The sequence below is a fragment of the Chrysemys picta genome, chromosome 12, assembly GCF_011386835.1.
Source record: "Chrysemys picta bellii isolate R12L10 chromosome 12, ASM1138683v2, whole genome shotgun sequence".
In the NCBI taxonomy this organism is placed as follows: Eukaryota; Metazoa; Chordata; order Testudines; family Emydidae; genus Chrysemys; species Chrysemys picta.
This window is the reverse complement of record NC_088802.1, coordinates 24,058,648-24,075,451: the sequence shown is the minus strand read 5'-3', so window position 1 is coordinate 24,075,451 and position 16,804 is coordinate 24,058,648. Positions and strand designations below refer to the sequence as shown.

The following is a 16,804-nucleotide window of genomic DNA, read 5'->3' as shown; positions in this document are numbered from 1 at the left end:
TCTCAATGGAGGCGGGCCCTTGGGGAATCGACCCTTCTCTCCCACGGGCACAGATTATTGGAGAGGGGGAGGGAATTGTCCTGTACGCTCCCTTCACCCCAGAGAACTGCAGACATGGGCAGGGATTCTGAACCCCTGAATGATGAACAGCACGTCAGGAAGGAGACAGGTCAGCAGTGGCTGACCACCTATCACCGCAACCTCTGATCTAGTGAGACAATTACAGTACATAACCCAAAGGACATGGACAGAATCCTGAGAGCAGCAAAAGCCCTTCTACAGCTCTAAAATCAGGGAGTCCCATACTCCCCCAGGTCACTGAGTCTCAGCCCCATGGGGAGGGGAAGGAGCTCATTTTTACAGAACTTCCACTTATCGATGGACCATGACCTGCCTCCTTTTACCACGGCACGTCAGCTTTAGTCTGACCTCCTGCACATTGCAGGCCACCCACCCACTCCTGTAATAGACCCCTAGCCTCTGGCTGAGTTTCTGAAGTCCTCAAATCATGATTTAAATACTTCAAGTTACAGAGGATCCACCATTTACACTAGTTTAAACCTGCAAGTGGCCTGTGCCCCATGCTGCAGACGAAGGAGAAACCCCCCAGGGTCTCTGCCAATCTGACCTGGGGAAAAATTCCTTCTCCACCTCAAATATGGCAATCAATTAGACCCTGAGTATGTGGGAAACACTCACCAGCCTGACACCTGGGAAAAAATTCTCTGCAGTAACTCAGAGCCCTCCCCATCTAGTGTCCCATCACCAGCCATTGAAGATATTTGCTCCTAGCAGTCACAGATCAGCTACATGCCACTGTAGGCAGTTTCATCATACCATCCCCTCCAGTCGTTTATCAAGCGCAGTATTGAAGCCAGTTAGGTTTTTTGCCCCCACTGCTCCCCTGAAAGGCTGTTCCAGAACTTCACTCCTCCTCTGATGGTTAGAAACATTCACCTAATTTTGAGCCTAAATTTGTTGATGGCCAGTTTATATCCATTTTAGGTTGGATATTAGGAAAAACTTTTTCACTAGGAGGGTGGTGAAGCACTGGAATGGGTTACCTAGGGAGGTGGTGGAATCTCCTTCCTTAGAGGTTTTTAAGGTCAGGCTTGACAAAGCCCTGGCTGGAATGATTTAGTTGGGAATTGGTCCTGCTTTGAGCAGGGGGTTGGACTAGATGACCTCCTGAGGTCCCTTCCAACCCTGATATTCTATGATTCTATGATTTATTCTTGTGTCCACATTAGTGCTTAACTTAAAGAACTCCTCTCCGTCCCTGGTATGTATCCCTCTGATGTGTTTATGGAAAGCAATCATATATCCCCTCAGGCTTGGTCTACACTACCCCCCCTAATTCGAACTAAGGTACGCAACTTCAGCTACGTGAATAACGTAGCTGAAGTTCGAAGTACCTTATTTCGAATTAGTTGAAACTTACCTTGGTCCACACTCGGCAGGCAGGCTCCCCCGTCGACTCCGCGGTACTCCTCTCGGCGAGCTGGAGTACCGCAGTCGACGGCGAGCACTTCCGGGTTCGACTTATCGCGTCCAGACTAGACGCGATAAGTCGAACCCAGAAGTTCGATTTCCAGCCGTCGAACTTGCCGGTAAGTGTAGCCAAGGCCTTAGCCTTCTTTTGGTTAGACTAAAGAAGCCAAGTTCTTTGAATCTCCCCTCATAAGGTAGATTTCCCATTCCTCGGATCATCCTAGTAGCCCTTCTTTGCACCTGTTCCAGTTTGAGTTCATCTTTCTTAAACATGGGAGACCAGAATTGCACACAGTATTCCAGATGAGATTTCACCATTATCAGTGAGATGTGAGTCCAGCCAAAGATATCCCTCAGCTCTAAGGGTATTTCATTGCAGCAAATGGGGAAGGTTTAATGTCTGAAGAGAGAATAGTCTTAAAAGCCAAATGCAGGTGAGACAATGAAAATCAGCTGGCCCAGTTCTTCTCTCAGGCCTGTTCAGAAAATGGGGCTGAGCTGGGGTAGCTGGCAGGAGCATGTCACTCAGTGTTTATTTTTTCACATAAATTTTGTATTCGGTGGCTGGCCTGGGAAATGAACTTTTTCCATCTGTGCCTCTGATTATGAGCCCTGCAGAGCTCCAGGGCACCTACCCAAAATGCCCTTAGGAGAACATAATTCAGTAAATTCCCTTGGCAAAGCTTCAGATGCACACAGGCTTGATATTCGGTAGGCCTCCTCTGTAAGCAGCTAGATCAGGTCTCAAACTATTTGCATACCCAGTAGTGTTTCTGCAGCTCTGGCAGGGTGGGAAGAACCTATTTTAATCTAGATGCGGTATGAACTTTACCCACAGCTCTTAATAAGCTCTGAAAGCCCTTTGTTGTAAATCGTTGTCCCCTCCATGTTCCCAGATAGTATCAGCTCCCACTGATGATCTCAGAAAGAAAAAGTCACAGGGTTAACTGGGATGTCCATGCATTTCAGCACAAGAGATTTTTACCATACCGTAAGGATCAGAGGACATCTTAACTCAGGAGACACCAACTCTCCCCTACAGGTATGTTTACTAATGTGTAACTGACCAAGGACTGGGTTCTGAGCTCAGTGGCATCAGTGTGAGCTCTGATTGTGTTCTCCCAGATCTCTTTCCATTCTGAAGCATCCTGGAATCTGGTCAGGGCTGGTAGTTTGTCCCTTCCCCACAGGGGGCTACATATTCTGATGTATTTCTGTGGGTTGGGGAAAGGAGGGATGGGCAGGACATATTTTTATTTATTTGTTTGTTTGTTTTTTCATGGAAAATTTTGACAAGAATGAAGAGAGACAAAGTGGTTGAGGTGATATCTTTTATTGGACCAACTTCTGCGGGTGAAAGAGACAAGCTTTCAAGCTGCACAGAGCTCTTCTTCATGTCTCTGAATAAGCTCGAAAGCTTGTTGCTTTCACCAACAGAAGTTAGTCCAATAACAGATATTACCTCACCCACCTTGTCTCTCTAATATCCTGGGACCACCATGGCTACAACAACACTAAAAAGGCAAGGATGGAAACATTTTTATTTCTGTCAAATTTTTCGGTGGAAAATTTTGATTTTTGTAGGAAAAACAAAAACATTTGGTGTTGGGGGTTTTCAGTTTTCTGACAACAAATGTTTGAAGAAAAGCCGACACTTTTAGTGAAAATATTAATTTAACAGAAAACCCAGTTTTCCGCTGGAAATGAGTTTCAATGGAAAACTGTTGATCAGCTTCAGGAAAAATTGCGGGAGCTGACAGAGCTGGTGCCAGGTGCATCTGGGTAGCAACATGTCTCTTGCTGCTTGTGCAATGGCTGAAGCAGGGAAGCAGCTATGAAGAAGTAGCTGCCATGTCTCTCTCTTCCTCCCACCCCCTGCCCTGCTGCTGCAGCTATAATGGGAGAACACTATGAGAGGAGGCTTAATAATAGAAACATGCCATTTCTTCCAGGCAGAGACTCCAGAACAATAACACGTAGTTCTTACTTAGCACTTTTCATCAGTAGAATTCAAAGCACTTCACAACCTTTAAAGTATGTATCCTCCCAGCACCGCTATGCGGTAGGGATGTGCTATTTGTCCCCATTTTAGAGATGGGAAACTGAAGCCCAGAAAGGCTAAGTGATTAAAAGTTTGGTCAATAGAGGTAATATACGTAGTCATCTGTAAGGCATTTCATTTGGTATCGCATGACATTTTACTTAAAAAAACCTAGATTGATATAAAATTAACATGGCACATGTTAAATAGATTAAAAACTGGTGAACTGATGGATTGCAAAATGTAATGATACACGAGGAATCATCATAGAGCATGTGTGTTTCTAGTGGAATCCCACAGAGATCGGTTCTTTGCCCTACGCTATTGAACATTTTTATCAGTGACCTGGAAGAAAATATAAAATAATCACTGATAAAAAGCTTGCAGATGACACAAAAATTGGGGCAGTGACAAATAATGAAGAGGATCAGTCAACTGATTCAGAGAGATTTGGATCATTTGGTAACCTGGGCTTAAGCAAACAATGTGTGTTTAATACAGCTAAATGTAAATGTATACATCCAGGAACAAAGAACATAGGCCATACTTCCAGAGTTACTGCAGAGAATTCTTTCCCAGGTGTCAGGCTGGTGGGTCTTGCCCACATGCACAGGGTCTAATTGATCACCATATTCAGGGTTGGATAGGAATTTTTCCCTGGTTCAGATTGGCAGACACCCTGGGATTTTTTTTTTTTTTTTGCCTTCCTCTGCAGCATGAGCCACGGGTCACTTGCAGGTTTAAACTAGTGTAAAAGGTGGATTCTCTATAACTTGAAGTCTATAAATTAAGATTTCAGGACTTCAGTAACTCAACCAGAGGTTAAGGGTCTATTACAGGAGTGGGTGGGTGAGATTCTGTGGCCTGCAATGTGCAGGAGGTCAGACTGTATGTGGAGATGTTGGCAAACCAGTAAAGTGCTTGAAAACAGTATTGCTTATTGCTAAAAGCAGCCTCAGCTTGACCAAGGCAGGAGGAGAGGGGGTTTTGGTGCCACAGAAAGGGCAGCTTGACCCCACGTCCTTCCTGATATGAATTGTGTTGAAGTTGCTGATAGTTGCATTTTAGAAGAGCAGGATGTGCCCTCAGGAATGTGTCTAACAGGGCCTCAAGGCTGCAAACTCTGGGAAAAAAACACACCTGGTTAATCAATAATCAGAAGAAAACCTCTTGCCTGACCATTGAAACTGTTTGCTTGACAAGTTTTCTTTAAGGGGCATGTCATTGTGTTACTAATGTATAAAATAAGGGGGGAAAGTTTGAGGTAGTGGGACTCTTTGGGACTGGTCTGGACTCTCCCTCTGGATACATCTTGTGTTCCCCACCAGCTGCCGCTGTGCCACTCGAGAGCCACACTCAGCTTTGGCAATTATCGAGAGTTCGGGGTGTTTTACTAACCTGTTGCGGATGTGTGTAAGTGCTTGAGACTAAGTAAAGTTTAGCTTTAAGTGAAGGCACTCTTGTGTTGTCCTGTTTGTGCCAGACAATAACGGTCGGACGGCCGTGTCTCCCCTGATTTATTTCTTGACACCACCTCGCACAGAGTAAAAGTTACCAAGAGCTTTGGGTTGAAAGAACCCCTGGTGGTCCCTTCTGATCTTAGTCTATGAGACTCTGAAAAAGATTTGGAGGTCATGGTATATAACCAGCAGTGCGATGCTGTGGCCAAACCTTTGATGTGTAAACAGAGGAATCTTGAGCAGGAGTGAGAGGTTATTTTACCTCTGCACTGCTCACTGGTGCAACCGCTGCTGGAATCCTGTGTCCAGTTCTGGTGCCCACAGTTCAGGAAAGATGTTGATAAACTGAAGAGGGTTCAGAGAAGAGTCATGAGAAGGATTAATGATTGGAAACTTTGCCTTATAGTGATAGACTCAGGGAGCTCAATCTATTTAGTTTAACAAAGAGAAGGTTAAGCAGGAACTTGGTCACAGTCTGTAAGTACTTACATGGGGAACAGATACTTAATAATAGGCTCTTCAATCTAGCAGAGAAAGGTATAACATGATCCAATGGCTGGACATTGAAGCTAGACAAAACCTGACTGGAAATAGGGTGTACATTTTTAACAGGGAGGGTAATTAACCATTGGAACAATTTACCAAGGGTCCTGGTGAATTCTACATCACTTGACAATTTTAAAACCAAGACTGGATGTTTTTTTTCCCCAAAAGGTCTCATGCAGGAATTATTTTCATGCAGTTCTCTAGCCTGTGTTATGCAAGAGGTTGGAGTAGATGATCACAATTGTCCCTTCTGGCCTTGCAATATATGATTTGCCCAAGGTCACACACGCAGTCAGTTGCAGAGGAGGGAAATTGAATTCAGGTCTTCCAAGCCCCCAGTAAGCACCCTAGCCACCGACTATTCTTCCTGGCCATGTGGGCTATTACATTACATGTTTGTGGTATTGTGTGACAAACACCAGCCCCACACATGCTCAATTAGGCATAAGAATTGCTCAGATTCCTGAATGGTGTTTTTAATAACAAATAGCTGTTTAACTTGACCAGAATCAAAAGGTGCCAAAGTGAGTGTTGGGCGGAAGCACATGTAGAACTCCCTGGACCCTGCATACCTCAGAGCTGAATCTGGCCAGTGAGTTGATTCACCTCTAAATTAGAGTGTGGAGAACTGTGTCTTTCCCAGCTTGTACCTTCCCTTGAACAATCTGCTTCGGACCATGGCTGGAGACCAGACATACCATGTCTCTGATCCACGATGGCAAGTCCCATGTTCCTCTTAAACTGCAAACAGCAGAGACACAAGCGAAACTATTTGGCCAAAATTCAGCCCTAGCACAAGTAAGGTGATCTCCTTTGGCTTCAGTGGGACTGCATCCACTTCTTCTATGGGTGCAGCAGCCCCCCGTATTCCATGTAACCATGGAAAATCTTCTGCTAGAGTTCCAGTGTTTAGTCCAGATTACATTTAAACAACCCAGGGAACAGTCTGCTATTATGTAGTATACAAGGAATAAGCCAGAGGCTCATGCAGCTAACGCATTCATTGAGATTGTCATCCTAAATGTTCCCTTTCTGAATTCCATTTTGATAAGGGGCTGGTACTACACAGGGGTCACTGAGGGCAGGGTGTGAAGGGGACAGGACTGCATAGGGGTAACTGAGGCAGAGTGTGAGTGGGATGGGTCTGTAGAGGGGTCAGTGAAGGCAGGGCGTGAAGGGGAGGGGGCTGTGCAAGAGTCATGGTGTCAGAATTAAGAAATGCTGATTGTGGAAATGATATTTATACTGCATATAGAAATTATGAAGCTCATTTCTGTGTCTTTCATCTTGAAAGGTAAGGGCTGATTCTGCCATAAATGAAGGTGTGAGTTCAAGACAGTGGGTTTGCCAAGGGTTAATTAATATGGATGACTGATTCCGAATAGCAAATACATTTGAAAAAATAGTTGGCTGTGATGGACTCATCATTCAGACACGGAGGCAACATTGATCTACGTTAATGACTGCCAGAAAACTATTCCCATATCTCTAAGAGTAAGACAATGATATTTAGGGAGATTTATAAAAAATACAGTCACTTTCACCTTTCAAAGTCCAATATTATTATTTTTTCCTGCAGAGCAATAACTTAAATCATATTTATTTCTCTCTTTTTCTTTTCATAACCCCTGTCCCTCTGTAGAGAGTCTCCCAGGCAGGAAATGTCCAACCAAACCATGTGGTCTGAGTTCCTTCTCCGGGGATTCTCTGACGTTCGAGAGCTGCAGATTTTACATTTCACAGTGTTTTTAGTCATTTACCTGGCAGCCCTGATGGGGAATCTTCTCATCGTCACAGTCATAACCCTTAACCGCCACCTTCACACCCCCATGTACTTCTTCCTGAGCAACTTATCCATCCTAGACCTCTGCTACATCTCAGTCACCGTCCCTAAATCAATGGCCAACTCCCTAACCAACACCAGACGGATCTCTTTCTCTGGATGTGTCACCCAAGTCTTTTTGTTTGTGTGCTTTGCTGCTGCAGAGTTGGCCTTCCTCACGGTGATGGCATATGACCGCTATGTAGCCATCTGCCTTCCTCTGCGTTACAGAGAAATCATGAACAGAAGTGCATGTGTCCAGATGGCAGCTGGTTGCTGGGTCAGCAGCACAATCTATTCATTCTTTCTTACTGTTGATACCTTCAGGCTGCACTTCTGTGAGTCCAGTGTGATCGGTCAGTTCTTCTGTGACATCCCACAGCTGCTAAAGGTCTCCTGTACTAATATGCATGACCATGAAATTTTGCTTCTTGTCTGTTGCTCAGTCTTTGGCTCCATGTTCATTATTTCCATATTTGTGTCCTACATTCACATTTTCTCCACTGTGCTGAGAATCCCCTCTGCACATGGCAGGTACAAAGCCCTCTCCACCTGCCTGCCCCACCTGATAGTGTTTTCTTTATTTATGAGCACCATCATGTTCACCTACATGAGGCCAAAATCAATGTCCTCACTGTATCTGGACCTGCTGGCTGCCGTGTTCTATTCCGTGATGCCACCACTATTGAATCCCATGATTTACAGCCTCAGAAACAAGGCAATAAAACATGCTTTGTGGGAAATGACAGGAAGGATATTTTGCATGAAGAAAAATTAATCCCTCTCCCTTTGCTCCTAGAAATTGTCCAGATAACACACATGATGGAATAAAGCCATTCCCATGTTTCACCATGACTGATTGACCATTTCAGACTCTTACAGATTACAAGACTGTAAGGGACTATTATGATTATCTAATCTGACCTGTTGCATAACACAGGACAGAGAATTTCCCCCAGTGATTCCTGCATCTAGCCGATATTTTGTGGTTAAGGTAGAACATATATATTTATTTTAGAAAGACATCTTTGTTAATCTGTATCCCTACATGTGATTTAGGAGCTGTGTGTGTTGGTCTAAGAGAAGGGATCAGACAGTTCCAACACCTTCCCCCACAAACTAGATACAGTCACAAAACCAGTGATCACAAGCCATTAAAGCTGAATGGGTCCGACCATCCAGAGAATGGCACACGCAAGATGGGACATAGATGGCCTGGCTGGATATTCCAGACTTCTGAGGCAGAAGGAAGCTTCCACACCATTGAGCAATACCGTACATGGGTCCAGATGCACAGGGAGGATGGGGACTTTCAAAACCCCCAGATTTCACTGGAAGAGGGAGACCGAATTACAGTGAGAATATGAGACCAGGCTGAGTCTCAGAAGCTTCTTGGCTTCCTAGGAGCATGTGAATTGGTTCATGTCTTCTCCTGTAGCTCAAGAGGGACCCATCGCACTCAGCTTGCAAAGAACGGTACGTTTAGATGGGACTAAATATATTGTCATAGTTCCATAGAGTTTAAGGCCAGAAGGGACCATTAGATCATCTAGTCTGACCTCCTGTATGACACAGGACATAAAATTTCACCCAGCTACCCATGTATTGAGCCTGATAACATGGGTAGGACTAAAACATTTCAGTCCTCAGCAGATGGACCTGTTGTGAGCCAGTGATGGTGTAGGAATTTTTGCAATGTTTTTAGGAATTCCTTGGATGCCTCAGTTTCCCCTATGTGCTGCATTGTTACCCAGTGCGGGGGAAAGAGTTGGCTGCTGGAAGAAGTCAGCGCTCTCATCTGGGATCTGACCAAGGAGAGATGGAGAGAGACAAAGAGCTTGAACAATAGGGTTCACTATAGCCTGTCAGGGCTCTGGGCTAACCTAACAAGAAGGGACTTGGACCATGTTTTAACCTTCAGTTCTCTATGCTAACGTAAGGACTTCCTATGCTGCATTCCAGACCCTACTTTGTTGACAATGCTGTTTGAGTGACACTGCAAATGCTTGGTGAGGTGCATTAATCCCTGAAGAGTGGACAAGTCTCTAACAAGAGCCTGTCTCAGCTGGACTCGCTGAACAGAGCTCACGGTGCAAAGCAGGAGGGCTGAAGCCCCAGAGGTTCATTCAAGGAGGTGGTGAGGTTTAGCCTATGCAGGAAGAGTGAGACTCCTCGGGGGTCAGGCACACTGAAGAGGTTCCTCTTAGAGACTGTTCCCAAGCTGGGGGCGCAGCACCGATCCTGTGGCTCTGTGACAGAGCTACAGGTGGAGAACAGGAGAGGCTGAGGTGCCACCAATGCCTGAGGCCACTGCAACGACAGAGAATTGATTAGGTGCAGCATGCCCGGATGATCCCAGCAGGTGACTCGGGCCCCATGCTGCTGAGGAAAGTGAAAATCCCCAAGGTCCCTGACAATCCAAGCTAGGGAGATTCCTTCCTCACCCCAAATCAGGTGATCAATAGGGCTTGAAGCATGTGAGCCAGACCCACCAGCCAAGCATCTAGAAAAAAGGATTCTCTGGGCAATCTCAGAGCACTGGTCCGCCACATCCAGTGCCCCAGCTCCAGCTTCAGAAGAAGGTGTGTGTGTTTGTGTGTGTGTGTGTGTGTGTGTGTGTTGGGAGGTGGGGGGGATGGACAGAATCCATCAGACCAATAGTGCATTGGGGGGAAAGTCCTATCTGACCACTGTAGCTCAGCAGCTGAAGCTGTTTGATTACACTGGTCTACAATTTTTGAGAAGTCGTCTGCTTCAGAGATAAAATGTGCTATTTATTATGTATTTTCATGTGCTGAATTCAAATATGACAATTAAAACAACTGATTGGCTACTGTTCTAAGATATTTAAGTTTTTACATTTTATGTCTATGTATATTGTGTAGATAGTAGAGTTTTAATCATAAATTGTAAACCTAGGTCTTTTCATGTGTTTATGGTTGCTTTACATGATAATATTTCACCTGTCCTGTTTATGGAACACTTTAAAAATCAGCAAAAGGGTTATATAAATAAAATTGATTATGAAACAAAAGGCAAAAAACTATTATGTACATAGTTTAGTCCTATTCAGTGTCTACTCGGCGCTTCTTGGCTTGTCTCTTGTATTCATTAAATGGAGCATCTCTTGTCACTGTCCAGCAATAGTCTGCAAGCATTGATGGGCTCCATTTGCCCTGATAGCGTTTCTCCATTGTTGCAATGTCCTGGTGAAATCGCTCGCCGTGCTCGTCGCTCACTGCTCCGCAGTTCAGTGGAAAAAAATCTAGATGAGAGTGCAAAAAATTTATCTTTAGTGACATGTTGCAACCAAGGCTTTTGTATGCCTTGAGAAGGTTTTCTACCAACAACCTGTAGTTGTCTGCCTTGTTGTTTCTGAGAAAATTTATTGCCACTAACTGGAAGGCTCTCCATGCTGTCTTTTCCTTGCCACGCAGTGCATGGTCAAATGCATCATCTCGAAGAAGTTCACGAATCTGAGGACCAACAAAGACACCTTCCTTTATCTTAGCTTCACTTAACCTTGGAAATTTTCCACTGAGGTACTTGAAAGCTGCTTGTGTGTAACCCCCACAGGCTGTTAGTTTTAGTTGCTATTGCTGCCTGCATTCCTGAGCTGTTGGGATGGTCCTTGTACACTATGCAGAAGCTCAACATGGGGGTAAGGTGCTTCACGGTGTCCAGAGAAAGTGTGACAGTTCTTGTCTTTAACCCCGCACTGGCCATTGGGAAGCAAATTTGCTTCCCAATGGCCAGTCACCTGTGGCTATCACAGAAAGCTCATTGTAGACAGGGAGTGGCTGGCTTGGGGCACAGGGAATGAGGTAGGTCCCTTAATCATTAGGAACCTTCTTCAGAGCAGTCCAATAGAGTAGTGTCCAGAAGCTGCCTACTTTCCGACCCCTGTGAAAAGAGTGGGTGACATTTCTCAAGATCCTGTGCAAAAAACCAGAGCACATACCCCCAGCCAATCCATATGAGCTAAAAGCCACCAGTCCCATTCCTCTCTGCATTGTCACAGTAGCATTCAGATGTGGGACAGGGTTCCAAAGAGGAACAGGAGAGCTTGTGTCCAAATGGCAGCCACTGCCTGGGTCAGTGGGATTCTCTGCACACTGGGAACACGTTTGCAATATCCTTTTCCAGAGGGATGGTGGTGGATCAGTTCTTCTGTGAAATCCCCCAGCTACTCAAGCTCACCTGCTCTGACACATACCTTGGTGAATTTGGGATTATTCCATTTGATGTGTGGTTAGCCCTAAGTTGTCTTGTCTTTATAACTGTGTCAGACCTTGACCATAATGTTGAGAATCCCCTCTGAGCAAAGGCCAGCATAAAGGCTTTTCTTCCTGCCTTCCTCACCTCATCGTGGTCACCTTGTTTCTTCTCACTGCCACCTTTGCCTCCAGCTCTCCTTCAGGACTGGATCTCAGGGCAGTTGTTCTCTGTTCTATTCTGTTGTGCCCCCCATGCTGAATCCAATCATCTATAGCAAGAGGAATAAGGAGCTCAAAGTTGTGTGGAGAAAGCTGACGGCGTAGACATTACCCACCAAGAATAAAATGTCCAGGTTTCTCCCATGACCACAGTTTCATTCTGTGTTTCTTTATAAATATAATCAATTTACGTCAAAATTGTTTCTATGAGAACATAGCGTGCAATCTGTTTATAGAGTAGTAAAGCTCCAGACTTACTCCACTGAACTCCATTGAGTTACTATAGGTTACAGTGGTGTAAATAAAATAAGAATCTATCTATCTATCTATCTACTGAAACTAGTTAAAATGGAAAACTGAATCACAAGTCCACCTAATTTTGGCGTAATCGATTTTCACCTTTATTTATAAATTTTCAGACCAAATTATTGCCACTTTTATCTTATCAGCCTATATATTTATGTCAGACAATAAACAGATAAGATGGAACAGGTAGGGGCTCAAGTTACCGATTCTGGGGATATCGGAAGCTCTCCTACACTTCATGATAGTTGTCTCAGTCTCCAGCCTCTGGTCTGGCCCTTCAGTCTCATTCCTTCTGCTCCAGTATTTCTACAACTTGGACTCTCATTCACTTGGTTTTTATACCTTTTCATATTACTTATTCATTAACTACCCTCCAAACAATGTTACACATTGTATCTTACATAACCCATACAATGTGTGTGCAAACTTCAGTTGACACAACTTTTGCTGTCCTACACTACTTTCATGCCATTATATTTATGTCAACTCACTCCTGTTTTTCCCAGTACAGGGACTTCTAGCATAACATTTATTATACTAATTAACTTCCTTTTATTTAAATCCTCCAACACAATAACAAAATATCATTGTGACCCCACGCACCAGTTTATTCACACCCTAACACACTACTGCAGTGGTTTTTGTACAAAATATGCTTTGTGAGGTATCATTTGAAAACTAATGCCACACTGGTCAATAATACCACCTCAAACCAGGTGTGGCCCAGATTCAATGATCTATTCATTTGGACAGGAGATTACAACAGGAAGAGATAATTTGCATAATAGCAACCACCAAGGGGGAGAAACCATCTGGAAGTCTTATCCTCCAGACCTCATGGCTGCTTTACTAAGCATGAACTAAAACATTTGATCTGGGGTACCCTTCAGCAGAATCTATTTCAAAGGTTTGCTGGACTATAGAAGAGAGGGGCAAAGAGCCCCATGTTGTCTTTCACCCAAGAAGACAAAGGAACCGAGCACTGCGGACTTAGTGGGAGAGCCTGCCCAAGGGTCTGGTCAGCCACTGTGCAGCAAGGAAGTGGTAAGAATCTTATTTTGAACCAAGACTGTAGTTTCATTAAGTCTTAGTCATTAGAAAGCGTTTTTCATTTTTATTTGCTTTTTTTGTAACCATTTCTGACTTTATCCCTTATGCTTGAACTCACCAGAAACCTCTCTCTTTTCGTTAATAAACATGTTTAAATTGCAGTGATTATTAATTCCTGTTTAAGCAACAAGCTGCTGTGCTTTTGTCTCTTTAAGGCTGCAATGGAGCTTATTATTACTTCTCTGAATGTTTCAGGAGAGGACTGGACATTTCAGGGCAGATGACTTTGGGGAAATTCGGGCCTGGGGTGTGTTGGATCACTTGGTTAATAGTAATCAAGGCCGGTGGAGACCACAGTGTGGCTGTGATGTAACAAGCAGGCTGCTGGAGTGAGAGTTGCTGAAGCAAGTGTGCTTAACACAGAGACACTCAGTTCATGCTTGTATGCTGGCTGGGAGCATCCAGCCAGAGATGTACAGCAGCAGAGTATTTGAAGGCACTCAGAATTATAGGACAAGCAGCGACACAATCTTTCACTGGTCTGGGTTGCACCCCAAAACGTGACAATCACCTTTGTCCTGTCAGCTGTAACCATTATCGAAACATACCTATGTAAGAGAAAGAGATTGGTAAAACAACACTCATGACAGGCAAATGCTAGGCCAAGGTCTTGGCATAAGTATTACCCCATCCAAACTCATTTACTCTCCATAATTATAAACTATTAAATTTACTAACAAACCCCTTATTTTTACTATTCAACAATTCTTCATCTTTATATTTCAGTATCATAATTCAGCATGTGTGTATCATTCATACCATCCTAATTTATTCATTAACCTTTAAATTTTATTTGAATAAGAAAGTTATAGGGACAATGATCTTTAATGTCAACATTTCTTATCTTCTCCAAAAATGGGTTTTTGGGGGACTTTTGCTCAAAGTTCTAACATCAGGCTTGTCAATTATTAAACGGCCTTCTCAGTAATTTTGCCCATTGCATCTTGAGGAGTGATCTTTCAGACACTACTTACCTACCTACATTAGGGCTTTATACTGCCAACATCACCACACTATCTGAGCATATCACACATAAATTCAGTAGCTATAGTTAAATACCAAGTGGATTTCATAAAGTATCTGCCTCTTCTTCTACTTTGGGATAAAAAATCTGCTTGGGATTGTAGGCCTTGCTGGAGCTCTAGGCATAACTAGCAGTGTGAACCAAAGGCTAGGAACCAGACTAGGTCTGGTCTTGGCAGAATAGTAGCTTACCCGGTGTCAGCTAACCAAGTAAGAAGAAGAACAGGCGTACTTGTGGCACCTTAGAGACTAACAAATTTATTAGAGCATAAGCTTTCGTGGACTACAGCCCACTTCTTCGGATGCATATAGAATGGAACATATATTGAGGAGATATATATACACACATACAGAGAGCATAAACAGGTGAGAGTTGTCTTACCAACTCTGAGAGGCCAATTAATTAAGAGAAAAAAAACTTTTGAAGTGATAATCAAGCTAGCCCAGTACAGACAGTTAAGAAGTGTGAGAATACTTACAAGGGGAGATAGATCTTCAACTTCTATTGGGATGAATGGCCCAACTTTCTTTCTTTCTTTCTTTCTTTCTTTCTTTCTTTCTTTCTTTCTTTCTTTCTTTCTTTCTCGGTAATTGCATTTTTTTCTTATCTCAGACAATGGCTCATCAAGCGGCAGGTACAATGCTGCATGACATTTTAAAAATGGTTAATTCACACGGGTTGTAGGTATGTCAGAGAGACTAAAAGGATTTGAAGGGCCAGATCCCCATCTGGTGTATATCACCCATAATTTTACTGAAGTCAATGGGGCTTGATTCCCAGTTGGTGTAAATTGTCATAGTGCTAAAGAGCTATGCCATTTTTCATGAGCTGTGTATCTGTGCATTGATGCTTAATTTTATGTTTGTTCTGTAGCTGAGATTCTCATTGCTTAACATCACCCTCCCAGACTCTACTGATTCAAGCTGGAGTCATTGTGTTGGTTACACTCAGGGCAGACCTCTGCTTTCAGAGCTATTGTCTCTGAGTCTTTGCAGACTCAGACGGGCATTGTTGCATTGGTTCACTCAGGGCAACTCCCCCATCTCAGAGTGATTGGCTCAGGTTCTCTGCAGACACAGGTGGACATTGCTTTGTTGGTTATGCTTGGCTATTGTCTGAGGCTTGGATAATACTTTCAAGCTTTTCTTGCCAACCACTGGGACTAGAAAATTACTATTGCTTCGAAAATAAAAGCTGAGATTCTGCTGCAATGTCATGACTCCTAGAGCTGGGCCCTGGAGATTGGCCTATAGTGTTTAAACCTTCCAAATGTTTTCCTAATATAACCTTTCCATACCCACAATTGTTGTAGCTTATGCCGACATATTATATGAACTTGAATGGGCAAGGGACATGGTCTCCATAACTGTGCCTGGGTGTGGAGGCAGTTGGTGTGATCATAAATGAGAGGGAAAGTGTTCACAAGATAATCTCTCTATTGACGTGGCCCGTGAGCTGAAAAAAATTGTGATGCACACTTCCCACAGTCTTCAGCTGGTATTTTCAAAGGGTCCTCATTTTCAAAGCTGCCCAGCTACTGTGGACTGTCAGATATCCAGTGAATGGAATAACCTTTAACTTATACCCAGCTGGGAGCAAATTGATCTGTGTGAGCTAGAGGTAAGAGGGTCCCTATCTCAGCTGAGGTGGGAGCAGCCCTACACTTTCAACCCCCCAAACTCCTGCTTTTGAAAATCCTACAAGACACCTACATACCTTTAAAAATCTGGCCCTTCGGTGTCCTAAAATCACCAGCATTCACAAAGCCTGAGTTAGGGGCCCAGAAGTCTCAGAGCCCTGGCTCAAGACGGCTTCTCAGCATTCCCAGGCTCCCTGCTTCTGAGCCACAGTTAGAGATGGGGATCCCAGGGCTTTCAGTCTCCCAGCTCTGTGGTAGGGAGGCTGAAAGCCCTGGCATGGCAGGGCTGCCCTGGAGCCATGGACCCTGAGAGACTGAGCTCCCCAGCTTGGCAGGTAGGTAGGGCTCAGTGGCCAACCTGCTTTTGCTTCACTGAAAGTTCATGGAACTCAAAAGTTCCTGAGTTCTATGACTCTTTGAGTTCTATGAATTCGCATTTTTGGACAAAACTCAGTTTCATTGGAAAATTTCCATCCAGTTCAACATGTTAATTACCTGTTATTGTCCCTGCCAGAAGCTAAAATAAAATAAAAAAAAAATCTGAGAAAGAAGCAAGAACCAAACAACTGCACTGATACCTGAAGGGAAGAACAAAATGTATCTGGCTCCTCAGGGTCTACTAGGGGCTTTGATATGGCTACTGATTTTATGTGGATGGTGCTCAGATAGCATGGTAATGGGTGGCAGTGTGGAATCCTTAGATAGATAGATAGATAGATAGAACCCTACAAGTCCTTCTTACATGTGATTATGGTTGGCACCTGAGATCGGGTAGGACTCTGCACTTAAATAGGTCCCCTGTCTCTTTGTCATGTACTAAAATTAAGACTTCCAGACCCACCAGTCATGCTTAACTCCCCCGCAACCCCCCATCACTTGCAGACTCCCTATACAACAAAAAATTTGTTCCATGCAGCAGGGCCTGTAGG

The 16,804-nt window shown here is 43.9% G+C and overlaps 1 protein-coding gene across 1 annotated transcript in view; it reads right to left on the bottom strand.

Annotated features, from left to right (window-relative positions):
- The window catches only part of LOC135974464 (maestro heat-like repeat-containing protein family member 1), a 936,803-nt gene that overhangs the window by 472,147 nt on the left and 447,852 nt on the right, over positions 1-16,804 (bottom strand). The gene's annotated exons all lie outside the window — the stretch shown is intronic.